Consider the following 15,625-nt stretch of genomic DNA (forward strand, 5'->3'; position numbering starts at 1 on the left):
TGTGTTCTACTGTGCTGCTTGTATTGTCCCCACATACCGCAGCACGCGACAAGGGCTGGCAGACCATAAATGTAACCGTTTCAGAGAGAAATGCGACCAATGCGACGATCTCGCGTTATATCGATTCGATGGTGAATGACGAAACACGGAGATTTTCTAAGGTTTTTACTACATATTAACACTTTTCACATTTTCTCGTGTTACGTGGCTGCCAGTCCTCGGTTCATGCAAAATCTTAAGGTCCTCGGTCATGTCCAAGGCACCAAACCGACCAATAATTCAATAATCGATAACTAAAACTATAAATGTAGCTCTTCTTACTGGGCGATTGCATCAACTTAGATGCTTCTCCTGTGTTCTACTGTGCTGCTTGTATTGTCCCCACATACCGCAGCACGCGACAAGGGCTGGCAGACCATAAATGTAACCGTTTCAGAGAGAAATGCGACCAATGTGACGATCTCGCGTTATATCGATTCGATGGTGAATGACGAAACACGGAGATTTTCTAAGGTTTTTACTACATATTAACACTTTTCACATTTTCTCGTGTTACGTGGCTGCCAGTCCTCGGTTCATGCAAAATCTTAAGGTCCTCGGTCATGTCCAAGGCACCAAACCGACCAATAATTCAATAATCGATAACTAAAACTATAAATGTAGCTCTTGTTACTGGGCGATTGCATCAACTTAGATGCTTCTCCTGTGTTCTACTGTGCTGCTTGTATTGTCCCCTCATAACTCAGCACGCGACAAGGGCTGGCAGACCATAAATGTAACCGTTTCAGTGAGAAATGCGACCAATGTGACGATCTCGCGTTATATCGATTCGATGGTGAATGACGAAACACGGAGATTTTCTAAGGTTTTTACTACATATTAACACTTTTCACATTTTCTCGTGTTACGTGGCTGCCAGTCCTCGGTTCATGCAAAATCTTAAGGTCCTCGGTCATGTCCAAGGCACCAAACCGACCAATAATTTAATAATCAATAACTAAAACTATAAATGTAGCTCTTGTTACTGGGCGATTGCATCAACTTAGATGCTTCTCCTGTGTTCTACTGTGCTGCTTGTATTGTCCCCTCATAACTCAGCACGCGACAAGGGCTGGCAGACCATAAATGTAACCGTTTCAGTGAGAAATGCGACCAATGTGACGATCTCGCGTTATATCGATTCGATGGTGAATGACGAAACACGGAGATTTTCTAAGGTTTTTACTACATATTAACACTTTTCACATTTTCTCGTGTTACGTGGCTGCCAGTCCTCGGTTCATGCAAAATCTTAAGGTCCTCGGTCATGTCCAAGGCACCAAACCGACAAATAATTTAATAATCAATAACTAAAACTATAAATGTAGCTCTTCTTACTGGGCGATTGCATCAACTTAGATGCTTCTCCTGTGTTCTACTGTGCTGGTTGTATTGTCCCCACATAACCCAGCACGCGACAAGGGCTGGCAGACCATAAATGTAACCGTTTCAGAGAGAAATGCGACCAATGTGACGATCTCGCGTTATATCGATTCGATGGTGAATGACGAAACACGGAGATTTTCTAAGGTTTTTACTACATATTAACACTTTTCACATTTTCTCGTGTTACGTGGCTGCCAGTCCTCGGTTCATGCAAAATCTTAAGGTCCTCGGTCATGTCCAAGGCACCAAACCGACCAATAATTCAATAATCGATAACTAAAACTATAAATGTAGCTCTTCTTACTGGGCGATTGCATCAACTTAGATGCTTCTCCTGTGTTCTACTGTGCTGCTTGTATTGTCCCCACATACCGCAGCACGCGACAAGGGCTGGCAGACCATAAATGTAACCGTTTCAGAGAGAAATGCGACCAATGTGACGATCTCGCGTTATATCGATTCGATGGTGAATGACGAAACACGGAGATTTTCTAAGGTTTTTACTACATATTAACACTTTTCACATTTTCTCGTGTTACGTGGCTGCCAGTCCTCGGTTCATGCAAAATCTTAAGGTCCTCGGTCATGTCCAAGGCACCAAACCGACCAATAATTCAATAATCGATAACTAAAACTATAAATGTAGCTCTTCTTACTGGGCGATTGCATCAACTTAGATGCTTCTCCTGTGTTCTACTGTGCTGCTTGTATTGTCCCCACATAACCCAGCACGCGACAAGGGCTGGCAGACCATAAATGCAACCGTTTCAGAGAGAAATGCGACCAATGTGACGATCTCGCGTTATATCGATTCGATGGTGAATGACGAAACACGGAGATTTTCTAAGGTTTTTACTACATATTAACACTTTTCACATTTTCTCGAGTACGTGGGTACCAGTCCTCGGTTCATGCAAAATCTTAAGGTCCTCGGTCATGTCCAAGGCACCAAACCGACCAATAATTCAATAATCGATAACTAAAACTATAAATGTAGCTCTTCTTACTGGGCGATTGCATCAACTTAGATGCTTCTCCTGTGTTCTACTGTGCTGCTTGTATTGTCCCCACATACCGCAGCACGCGACAAGGGCTGGCAGACCATAAATGTAACCATTTCAGAGAGAAATGCGACCAATGTGACGATCTCGCGTTATATCGATTCGATGGTGAATGACGAAACACGGAGATTTTCTAAGGTTTTTACTACATATTAACACTTTTCACATTTTCTCGTGTTACGTGGCTGCCAGTCCTCGGTTCATGCAAAATCTTAAGGTCCTAGGTCATGTCCAAGGCACCAAACCGACCAATAATTCAATAATCGATAACTAAAACTATAAATGTAGCTCTTCTTACTGGGCGATTGCATCAACTTAGATGCTTCTCCTGTGTTCTACTGTGCTGCTTGTATTGACCCCACATAACCCAGCACGCGACAAGGGCTGGCAGACCATAAATGCAACCGTTTCAGAGAGAAATGCGACCAATGTGACGATCTCGCGTTATATCGATTCGATGGTGAATGACGAAACACGGAGATTTTCTAAGGTTTTTACTACATATTAACACTTTTCACATTTTCTCGTGTTACGTGGCTGCCAGTCCTCGGTTCATGCAAAATCTTAAGGTCCTCGGTCATGTCCAAGGCACCAAACCGACCAATAATTCAATAATCGATAACTAAAACTATAAATGTAGCTCTTCTTACTGGGCGATTGCATCAACTTAGATGCTTCTCCTGTGTTCTACTGTGCTGCTTGTATTGTCCCCACATACCGCAGCAATCGACAAGGGCTGGCAGACCATAAATGTAACCGTTTCAGAGAGAAATGCGACCAATGTGACGATCTCGCGTTATATCGATTCGATGGTGAATGACGAAACACGGAGATTTTCTAAGGTTTTTACTACATATTAACACTTTTCACATTTTCTCGTGTTACGTGGCTGCCAGTCCTCGGTTCATGCAAAATCTTAAGGTCCTCGGTCATGTCCAAGGCACCAAACCGACCAATAATTCAATAATCGATAACTAAAACTATAAATGTAGCTCTTCTTACTGGGCGATTGCATCAACTTAGATGCTTCTCCTGTGTTCTACTGTGCTGCTTGTATTGTCCCCACATACCGCAGCACGCGACAAGGGCTGGCAGACCATAAATGTAACCGTTTCAGACAGAAATGCGACCAATGTGACGATCTCGCGTTATATCGATTCGATGGTGAATGACGAAACACGGAGATTTTCTAAGGTTTTTACTACATATTAACACTTTTCACATTTTTCGTGTTACGTTGCTGCCAGTCCTCGGCTCATGCAAAATCTTAAGATCCTCGGTCATGACCAAGGCACCAAACCGACCAATAATTCAATAATCGATAACTAAAACTATAAATGTAGCTCTTCTTACTGGGCGATTGCATCAACTTAGATGCTTCTCCTGTGTTCTACTGTGAGCTTGTATTGTCCCCACATACCGCAGCACGCGACAAGGGCTGGCAGACCATAAATGTAACCGTTTCAGAGAGAAATGCGACCAATGTGACGATCTCGCGTTTTATCGATTCGATGGTGAATGACGAAACACGGAGATTTTCTAAGGTTTTTACTACATATTAACACTTTTCACATTATCTCGTGTTACGTGGCTGCCAGTCCTCGGTTCATGCAAAATCTTAAGTTCCTTGGTCATGTCCAAGGCACCAAACCGACCAATAATTCAATAATCGATAACTAAAACTATAAATGTAGCTCTTCTTACTGGGCGATTGCATCAACTTAGATGCTTCTCCTGTGTTCTACTGTGCTGCTTGTATTGTCCCCACATACCGCAGCACGCGACAAGGGCTGGCAGACCATAAATGTAACCGTTTCAGAGAGAAATGCGACCAATGTGACAATCTCGCGTTATATCGATTCGATGGTGAATGACGAAACACGGAGATTTTCTAAGGTTTTTACTACATATTAACACTTTTCACATTTTCTCGTGTTACGTGGCTGCCAGTCCTCGGTTCATGAAAATCTTAAGGTCCTCGGTCATGTCCAAGGCACCAAACCGACCAATAATTCAATAATCGATAACTAAAACTATAAATGTAGCTCTTGTTACTGGGCGATTGCATCAACTTAGATGCTTCTCCTGTGTTCTACTGCGCTGCTTGTATTGTCCCCACATAACCCAGCACGCGACAAGGGCTGGCAGACCATAAATGCAACCGTTTCAGAGAGAAATGCGACCAATGTGACGATCTCGCGTTATATCGATTCGATGGTGAATGACGAAACACGGAGATTTTCTAAGGTTTTTACTACATATTAACACTTTTCTCATTTTTCGTGTTACGTGGCTGCCAGTCCTCGGTTCATGCAAAATCTTAAGGTCCTCGGTCATGTCCAAGGCACCAAACCGACCAATAATTCAATAATCGATAACTATAAATGTAGCTCTTCTTACTGGGCGATTGCATCAACTTAGATGCTTCTCCTGTGTTCTACTGTGCTGCTTGTATTGTCCCCACATACCGCAGCAATCGACAAGGGCTGGCAGACCATAAATGTAACCGTTTCAGAGAGAAATGCGACCAATGTGACGATCTCGCGTTATATCGATTCGATGGTGAATGACGAAACACGGAGATTTTCTAAGGTTTTTACTACATATTAACACTTTTCACATTTTCTCGTGTTACGTGGCTGCCAGTCCTCGGTTCATGCAAAATCTTAAGGTCCTCGGTCATGTCCAAGGCACCAAACCGACCAATAATTCAATAATCGATAACTAAAACTATAAGTGTAGCTCTTTTTACTGGGCGATTGCATCAACTTAGATGCTTCTCCTGTGTTCTACTGTGCTGCTTGTATTGTCCCCACATACCGCAGCACGCGACAAGGGCTGGCAGACCATAAATGTAACCGTTTCAGAGAGAAATGCGACCAATGTGACGATCTCGCGTTATATCGATTCGATGGTGAATGACGAAACACGGAGATTTTCTAAGGTTTTTACTACATATTAACACTTTTCACATTTTTCGTGTTACGTGGCTGCCAGTCCTCGGTTCATGCAAAATCTTAAGGTCCTCGGTCATGTCCAAGGCACCAAACCGACCAATAATTCAATAATCGATAACTAAAACTATAAATGTAGCTCTTCTTACTGGGCGATTGCATCAACTTAGATGCTTCTCCTGTGTTCTACTGTGAGCTTGTATTGTCCCCACATACCGCAGCACGCGACAAGGGCTGGCAGACCATAAATGTAACCGTTTCAGAGAGAAATGCGACCAATGTGACGATCTCGCGTTATATCGATTCGATGGTGATTGACGAAACACGGAGATTTTCTAAGGTTTTTACTACATATTAACACTTTTCACATTTTCTCGTGTTACGTGGCTGCCATCCTCGGTTCATGCAAAATCTTAAGGTCCTCGGTCATGTCCAAGGCACCAAACCGACAAATAATTCAATAATCAATAACTAAAACTATAAATGTAGCTCTTCTTACTGGGCGATTGCATCAACTTAGATGCTTCTCCTGTGTTCTACTGTGCTGCTTGTTTTGTCCCCACATAACCCAGCACGCGCCAAGGGCTGGCAGACCATAAATGTAACCGTTTCAGAGAGAAATGCGACCAATGTGACGATCTCGCGTTATATCGATTCGATGGTGAATGACGAAACACGGAGATTTTCTAAGGTTTTTACTACATATTAACACTTTTCACATTTTCTCGTGTTACGTGGGTACCAGTCCTCGGTTCATGCAAAATCTTAAGTTCCTCGGTCATGTCCAAGGCACCAAACCGACCAATAATGCAATAATCGATAACTAAAACTATAAATGTAGCTCTTCTTACTGGGCGATTGCATCAACTTAGATGCTTCTCCTGTGTTCTACTGTGCTGCTTGTATTGTCCCCACATACCGCAGCACGCGACAAGGGCTGGCAGACCATAAATGTAACCGTTTCAGAGAGAAATGCGACCAATGTGACGATCTCGCGTTATATCGATTCGATGGTGAATGACGAAACACGGAGATTTTCTAAGGTTTTTACTACATATTAACACTTTTCACATTTTCTCGTGTTACGTGGGTACCAGTCCTCGGTTCATGCAAAATCTTAAGGTCCTAGGTCATGTCCAAGGCACCAAACCGACCAATAATTCAATAATCGATAACTAAAACTATAAATGTAGCTCTTCTTACTGGGCGATTGCATCAACTTAGATGCTTCACCTGTGTTCTACTGTGCTGCTTGTATTGTCCCCACATAACCCAGCACGCGACAAGGGCTGGCAGTCCATAAATGCAACCGTTTCAGAGAGAAATGCGACCAATGTGACGATCTCGCGTTATATCGATTCGATGGTGAATGACGAAACACGGAGATTTTCTAAGGTTTCTACTACATATTAACACTTTTCACATTTTCTCGTGTTACGTGGCTGCCAGTCCTCGGTTCATGCAAAATCTTAAGGTCCTCGGTCATGTCCAAGGCACCAAACCGACCAATAATTCAATAATCGATAACTAAAACTATAAATGTAGCTCTTCTTACTGGGCGATTGCATCAACTTAGATGCTTCTCCTGTGTTCTACATTGCTGCTTGTTTTGTCCCCACATAACCCAGCACGCGCCAAGGGCTGGCAGACCATAAATGTAACCGTTTCAGAGAGAAATGCGACCAATGTGACGATCTCGCGTTATATCGATTCGATGGTGAATGACGAAACACGGAGATTTTCTAAGGTTTTTACTACATATTAACACTTTTCACATTTTCTCGTGTTACGTGGGTACCAGTCCTCGGTTCATGCAAAATCTTAAGTTCCTCGGTCATGTCCAAGGCACCAAACCGACCAATAATGCAATAATCGATAACTAAAACTATAAATGTAGCTCTTCTTACTGGGCGATTGCATCAACTTAGATGCTTCTCCTGTGTTCTACTGTGCTGCTTGTATTGTCCCCACATACCGCAGCACGCGACAAGGGCTGGCAGACCATAAATGTAACCGTTTCAGAGAGAAATGCGACCAATGTGACGATCTCGCGTTATATCGATTCGATGGTGAATGACGAAACACGGAGATTTTCTAAGGTTTTTACTACATATTAACACTTTTCACATTTTCTCGTGTTACGTGGCTGCCAGTCCTCGGTTCATGCAAAATCTTAAGGTCCTCGGTCATGTCCAAGGCACCAAACCGACCAATAATTCAATAATCGATAACTAAAACTATAAATGTAGCTCTTCTTACTGGGCGATTGCATCAACTTAGATGCTTCTCCTGTGTTCTACTGTGAGCTTGTATTGTCCCCAGGTACCGCAGCACGCGACAAGGGCTGGCAGACCATAAATGTAACCGTTTCAGAGAGAAATGCGACCAATGTGACGATCTCGCGTTATATCGATTCGATGGTGAATGACGAAACACGGAGATTTTGTAAGGTTTTTACTACATATTAACACTTTTCACATTTTCTCGTGTTACGTGGCTGCCAGTCCTCGGTTCATGCAAAATCTTAAGGTCCTCGGTCATGTCCAAGGCACCAAACCGACCAATAATTTAATAATCGATAACTAAAACTATAAATGTAGCTCTTCTGACTGGGCGATTGCATCAACTTAGATGCTTCTCCTGTGTTCTACTGTGCTGGTTGTATTGTCCCCACATAACCCAGCACGCGCCAAGGGCTGGCAGACCATAAATGTAACCGTTTCAGAGAGAAATGCGACCAATATGACGATCTCGCGTTATATCGATTCGATGGTGAATGACGAAACACGGAGATTTTCTAAGGTTTTTAACTACATATTAACACTTTTCACATTTGTCGTGTTACGTGGCTGCCAGTCCTCGGTTCATGCAAAATCTTAAGGTCCTCGGTCATGTCCAAGGCACCAAACCGACCAATAATTCAATAATCGATAACTAAAACTATAAATGTAGCTCTTCTTACTGGGCGATTGCATCAACTTAGATGCTTCTCCTGTGTTCTACTGTGAGCTTGTATTGTCCCCAGGTACCGCAGCACGCGACAAGGGCTGGCAGACCATAAATGTAACCGTTTCAGAGAGAAATGCGACCAATGTGACGATCTCGCGTTATATCGATTCGATGGTGAATGACGAAACACGGAGATTTTGTAAGGTTTTTACTACATATTAACACTTTTCACATTTTCTCGTGTTACGTGGCTGCCAGTCCTCGGTTCATGCAAAATCTTAAGGTCCTCGGTCATGTCCAAGGCACCAAACCGACCAATAATTCAATAATCGATAACTAAAACTATAAATGTAGCTCTTCTGACTGGGCGATTGCATCAACTTAGATGCTTCTCCTGTGTTCTACTGTGCTGGTTGTATTGTCCCCACATAACCCAGCACGCGCCAAGGGCTGGCAGACCATAAATGTAACCGTTTCAGAGAGAAATGCGACCAATATGACGATCTCGCGTTATATCGATTCGATGGTGAATGACGAAACACGGAGATTTTCTAAGGTTTTTACTACATATTAACACTTTTCACATTTTCTCGTGTTACGTGGCTGCCAGTCCTCGGTTCATGCAAAATCTTAAGGTCCTCGGTCATGTCCAAGGCACCAAACCGACCAATAATTCAATAATCGATAACTAAAACTATAAATGTAGCTCTTCTTGCTGGGCGATTGCATCAACTTAGATGCTTCTCCTGTGTTCTACTGTGCTGCTTGTATTGTCCCCACATACCGCAGCACGCGACAAGGGCTGGCAGACCATAAATGTAACCGTTTCAGAGAGAAATGCGACCAATGTGACGATCTCGCGTTATATCGATTCGATGGTGAATGACGAAACACGGAGATTTTCTAAGGTTTTTACTAAATATTAACACTTTTCACATTTTCTCGTGTTACGTGGGTACCAGTCCTCGGTTCATGCAAAATCTTAAGGTCCTCGGTCATGTCCAAGGCACCAAACCGACCAATAATTCAATAATCGATAACTATAAATGTAGCTCTTCTTACTGGGCGATTGCATCAACTTAGATGCTTCTATTGTGTTCTACTGTGAGCTTGTATTGTCCCCACATACCGCAGCACGCGACAAGGGCTGGCAGACCATAAATGTAACCGTTTCAGAGAGAAATGCGACCAATGTGACGATCTCGCGTTAGATCGATTCGATGGTGAATGACGAAACACGGAGATTTTCTAAGGTTTTTACTACATATTAACACTTTTCACATTTGTCGTGTTACGTGGCTGCCAGTCCTCGGTTCATGCAAAATCTTAAGGTCCTCGGTCATGTCCAAGGCACCAAACCGACCAATAATTCAATAATCGATAACTAAAACTATAAATGTAGCTCTTCTTACTGGGCGATTGCATCAACTTAGATGCTTCTCCTGTGTTCTACTGTGAGCTTGTATTGTCCCCAGGTACCGCAGCACGCGACAAGGGCTGGCAGACCATAAATGTAACCGTTTCAGAGAGAAATGCGACCAATGTGACGATCTCGCGTTATATCGATTCGATGGTGAATGACGAAACACGGAGATTTTCTAAGGTTTTTACTACATATTAACACTTTTCACATTTGTCGTGTTACGTGGCTGCCAGTCCTCGGTTCATGCAAAATCTTAAGGTCCTCGGTCATGTCCAAGGCACCAAACCGACCAATAATTTAATAATCGATAACTAAAACTATATATGTAGCCCTTCTGACCGGGCGATTGCATCAACTTAGATGCTTCTCCTGTGTTCTACTGTGCTGGTTGTATTGTCCCCACATAACCCAGCACGCGCCAAGGGCTGGCAGACCATAAATGTAACCGTTTCAGAGAGAAATGCGACCAATGTGACGATCTCGCGTTATATCGATTCGATGGTGAATGACGAAACACGGAGATTTTCTAAGGTTTTTACTACATATTAACACTTTTCACATTTTCTCGTGTTACGTGGCTGCCAGTCCTCGGTTCATGCAAAATCTTAAGGTCCTCGGTCATGTCCAAGGCACCAAACCGACCAATAATTCAATAATCGATAACTATAAATGTAGCTCTTCTTACTGGGCGATTGCATCAACTTAGATGCTTCTCCTGTGTTCTACTGTGCTGCTTGTATTGTCCCCACATACCGCAGCACGCGACAAGGGCTGGCAGACCATAAATGTAACCGTTTCAGAGAGAAATGCGACCAATGTGACGATCTCGCGTTATATCGATTCGATGGTGAATGACGAAACACGGAGATTTTCTAAGGTTTTTACTACATATTAACACTTTTCACATTTTCTCGTGTTACGTGGCTGCCAGTCCTCGGTTCATGCAAAATCTTAAGGTCCTCGGTCATGTCCAAGGCACCAAACCGACCAATAATTCAATAATCGATAACTAAAACTATAAATGTAGCTCTTCTTATTGGGCGATTGCATCAACTTAGATGCTTCTCCTGTGTTCTACTGTGCTGCTTGTATTGTCCCGACATACCGCAGCACGCGACAAGGGCTGGCAGACCATAAATGTAACCGTTTCAGAGAGAAATGCGACCAATGTGACGATCTCGCGTTATATCGATTCGATGGTGAATGACGAAACACGGAGATTTTCTAAGGTTTTTACTACATATTAACACTTTTCACATTTTCTCGTGTTACGTGGGTACCAGTCCTCGGTTCATGCAAAATCTTAAGGTCCTCGGTCATGTCCAAGGCACCAAACCGACCAATAATTCAATAATCGATAACTATAAATGTAGCTCTTCTTACTGGGCGATTGCATCAACTTAGATGCTTCTCCTGTGTTCTACTGTGAGCTTGTATTGTCCCTACATACCGCAGCACGCGACAAGGGCTGGCAGACCATAAATGTAACCGTTTCAGAGAGAAATGCGACCAATGTGACGATCTCGCGTTATATCGATTCGATGGTGAATGACGAAACACGGAGATTTTCTAAGGTTTTTACTACATATTAACACTTTTCACATTTTCTCGTGTTACGTGGCTGCCAGTCCTCGGTTCATGTAAAATCTTAAGGTCCTCGGTCATGTCCAAGGCACCAAACCGACCAATAATTCAATAATCGATAACTAAAACTATAAATGTAGCTCTTCTTACTGGGCGATTGCATCAACTTAGATGCTTCTCCTGTGTTCTACTGTGCTGCTTGGATTGTCCCCACATACCGCAGCACGCGACAAGGGCTGGCAGACCATAAATGTAACCGTTTCAGAGAGAAATGCGACCAATGTGACGATCTCGCGTTATATCGATTCGATGGTGAATGACGAAACACGGAGATTTTCTAAGGTTTTTACTACATATTAACACTTTTCACATTTTCTCGTGTTACGTGGTTGCCAGTCCTCGGTTCATGCAAAATCTTAAGGTCCTAGGTCATGTCCAAGGCACCAAACCGACCAATAATTCAATAATCGATAACTAAAACTATAAATGTAGCTACTCTTACTGGGCGATTGCATCAACTTAGATGCTTCTCCTGTGTTCTACTGTGCTGCTTGTATTGTCCCCACATAACCCAGCACGCGACAAGGGCTGGCAGACCATAAGTGCAACCGTTTCAGAGAGAAATGCGACCAATGTGACGATCTCGCGTTATATCGATTCGATGGTGAATGACGAAACACGGAGATTTTCTAAGGTTTTTACTACATATTAACACTTTTCACATTTTCTCGTGTTACGTGGCTGCCAGTCCTCGGTTCATGCAAAATCTTAAGGTCCTCGGTCATGTCCAAGGCACCAAACCGACCAATAATTCAATAATCGATAACTAAAACTATAAATGTAGCTCTTCTTACTGGGCGATTGCATCAACTTAGATGCTTCTCCTGTGTTCTACTGTGCTGCTTGTATTGTCCCCACATACCGCAGCACGCGACAAGGGCTGGCAGACCATAAATGTAACCGTTTCAGAGAGAAATGCGAACAATGTGACGATCTCGCGTTATATCGATTCGATGGTGAATGACGAAACACGGAGATTTTCTAAGGTTTTTACTACATATTAACACTTTTCACATTTTCTCGTGTTACGTGGCTACCAGTCCTCGGTTCATGCAAAATCTTAAGGTCCTCGGTCATGTCCAAGGCACCAAACCGACCAATAATTCAATAATCGATAACTAAAACTATAAATGTAGCTCTTCTTACTGGGCGATTGCATCAACTTAGATGCTTCTCCTGTGTTCTACTGTGCTGCTTGTATTGTCCCCACATACCGCAGCACGCGACAAGGGCTGGCAGACCATAAATGTAACCGTTTCAGAGAGAAATGCGAACAATGTGACGATCTCGCGGTATATCGATTCGATGGTGAATGACGAAACACGGAGATTTTCTAAGGTTTTTACTACATATTAACACTTTTCACATTTTCTCGTGTTACGTGGCTACCAGTCCTCGGTTCATGCAAAATCTTAAGGTCCTCGGTCATGTCCAAGGCACCAAACCGACCAATAATTCAATAATCGATAACTAAAACTATAAATGTAGCTCTTCTTACTGGGCGATTGCATCAACTTAGATGCTTCTCCTGTGTTCTGCTGTGCTGCTTGTATTGTCCCCACATACCGCAGCACGCGACAAGGGCTGGCAGACCATAAATGTAACCGTTTCAGAGAGAAATGCGACCAATGTGACGATCTCGCGTTATATCGATTCGATGGTGAATGGCGAAACACGGAGATTTTCTAAGGTTTTTACTACATATTAACACTTTTCACATTTTCTCGTGTTACGTGGGTACCAGTCCTCGGTTCATGTAAAATCTTAAGGTCCTCGGTCATGTCCAAGGCACCAAACCGACCAATAATTCAATAATCGATAACTAAAACTATAAATGTAGCTCTTCTTACTGGGCGATTGCATCAACTTAGATGCTTCTCCTGTGTTCTACTGTGCTGCTTGTATTGTCCCCACATACCGCAGCACGCGACAAGGGCTGGCAGACCATAAATGTAACCGTTTCAGAGAGAAATGCGCCCAATGTGACGATCTCGCGTTATATCGATTCGATGGTGAATGACGAAACACGGAGATTTTCTAAGGTTTTTACTACATATTAACACTTTTCACATTTTCTCGTGTTACGTGGCTGCCAGTCCTCGGTTCATGCAAAATCTTAAGGTCCTCAGTCATGTCCAAGGCACCAAACCGACCAATAATTCAATAATCGATAACTAAAACTATAAATGTAGCTCTTCTTACTGGGCGATTGCATCATCTTAGATGCTTCTCCTGTGTTCTACTGTGCTGCTTGTATTGTCCCCACATAACCCAGCACGCGACAAGGGCTGGCAGACCATAAATGCAACCGTTTCAGAGAGAAATGCGACCAATGTGACGATCTCGCGTTATATCGATTCGATGGTGAATGACGAAACACGGAGATTTTCTAAGGTTTTTACTACATATTAACACTTTTCACATTTTCTCGTGTTACGTGGCTGCCAGTCCTCGGTTCATGCAAAATCTTAAGGTCCTCGGTCATGTCCAAGGCACCAAACCGACCAATAATTCAATAATCGATAACTAAAACTATAAATGTAGCTCTTCTTACTGGGCGATTGCATCATCTTAGATGCTTCTCCTGTGTTCTACTGTGAGCTTGTATTGTCCCCACATACCGCAGCACGCGACAAGGGCTGGCAGACCATAAATGTAACCGTTTCAGAGAGAAATGCGACCAATGTGACGATCTCGCGGTATATCGATTCGATGGTGAATGACGAAACACGGAGATTTTCTAAGGTTTTTACTACATATTAACACTTTTCACATTTTCTCGTGTTACGTGGCTACCAGTCCTCGGTTCATGCAAAATCTTAAGGTCCTCGGTCATGTCCAAGGCACCAAACCGACCAATAATTCAATAATCGATAACTAAAACTATAAATGTAGCTCTTCTTACTGGGCGATTGCATCAACTTAGATGCTTCTCCTGTGTTCTGCTGTGCTGCTTGTATTGTCCCCACATACCGCAGCACGCGACAAGGGCTGGCAGACCATAAATGTAACCGTTTCAGAGAGAAATGCGACCAATGTGACGATCTCGCGTTGTATCGATTCGATGGTGAATGACGAAACACGGAGATTTTCTAAGGTTTTTACTACATATTAACACTTTTCACATTTTCTCGTGTTACGTGGCTGCCAGTCCTCGGTTCATGCAAAATCTTAAGGTCCTCGGTCATGTCCAAGGCACCAAACCGACCAATAATTCAATAATCGATAACTAAAACTATAAATGTAGCTACTCTTACTGGGCGATTGCATCAACTTAGATGCTTCTCCTGTGTTCTACTGTGCTGCTTGTATTGTCCCCACATAACCCAGCACGCGACAAGGGCTGGCAGACCATAAATGCAATCGTTTCAGAGAGAAATGCGACCAATGTGACGATCTCGCGTTATATCGATTCGATGGTGAATGGCGAAACACGGAGATTTTCTAAGGTTTTTACTACATATTAACACTTTTCACATTTTCTCGTGTTACGTGGGTACCAGTCCTCGGTTCATGTAAAATCTTAAGGTCCTCAGTCATGTCCAAGGCACCAAACCGACCAATAATTCAATAATCGATAACTAAAACTATAAATGTAGCTCTTCTTACTGGGCGATTGCATCAACTTAGATGCTTCTCCTGTGTTCTACTGTGCTGCTTGTATTGTCCCCACATACCGCAGCACGCGACAAGGGTTGGCAGACCATAAATGTAACCGTTTCAGAGAGAAATGCGACCAATGTGACGATCTCGCGTTATATCGATTCGATGGTGAATGACGAAACACGGAGATTTTCTAAGGTTTTTACTACATATTAACACTTTTCACATTTTCTCGTGTTACGTGGCTGCCAGTCCTCGGTTCATGCAAAATCTTAAGGTCCTCGGTCATGTCCAAGGCACCAAACCGACCAATAATTCAATAATCGATAACTAAAACTATAAATGTAGCTCTTCTTACTGGGCGATTGCATCATCTTAGATGCTTCTCCTGTGTTCTACTGTGCTGCTTGTATTGTCCCCACATAACCCAGCACGCGACAAGGGCTGGCAGACCATAAATGCAACCGTTTCAGAGAGAAATGCGACCAATGTGACGATCTCGCGTTATATCGATTCGATGGTGAATGACGAAACACGGAGATTTTCTAAGGTTTTTACTACATATT

Source organism: Schistocerca nitens, chromosome 12, assembly GCF_023898315.1.
Source record: "Schistocerca nitens isolate TAMUIC-IGC-003100 chromosome 12, iqSchNite1.1, whole genome shotgun sequence".
Classification (NCBI taxonomy): Eukaryota; Metazoa; Arthropoda; class Insecta; order Orthoptera; family Acrididae; genus Schistocerca; species Schistocerca nitens.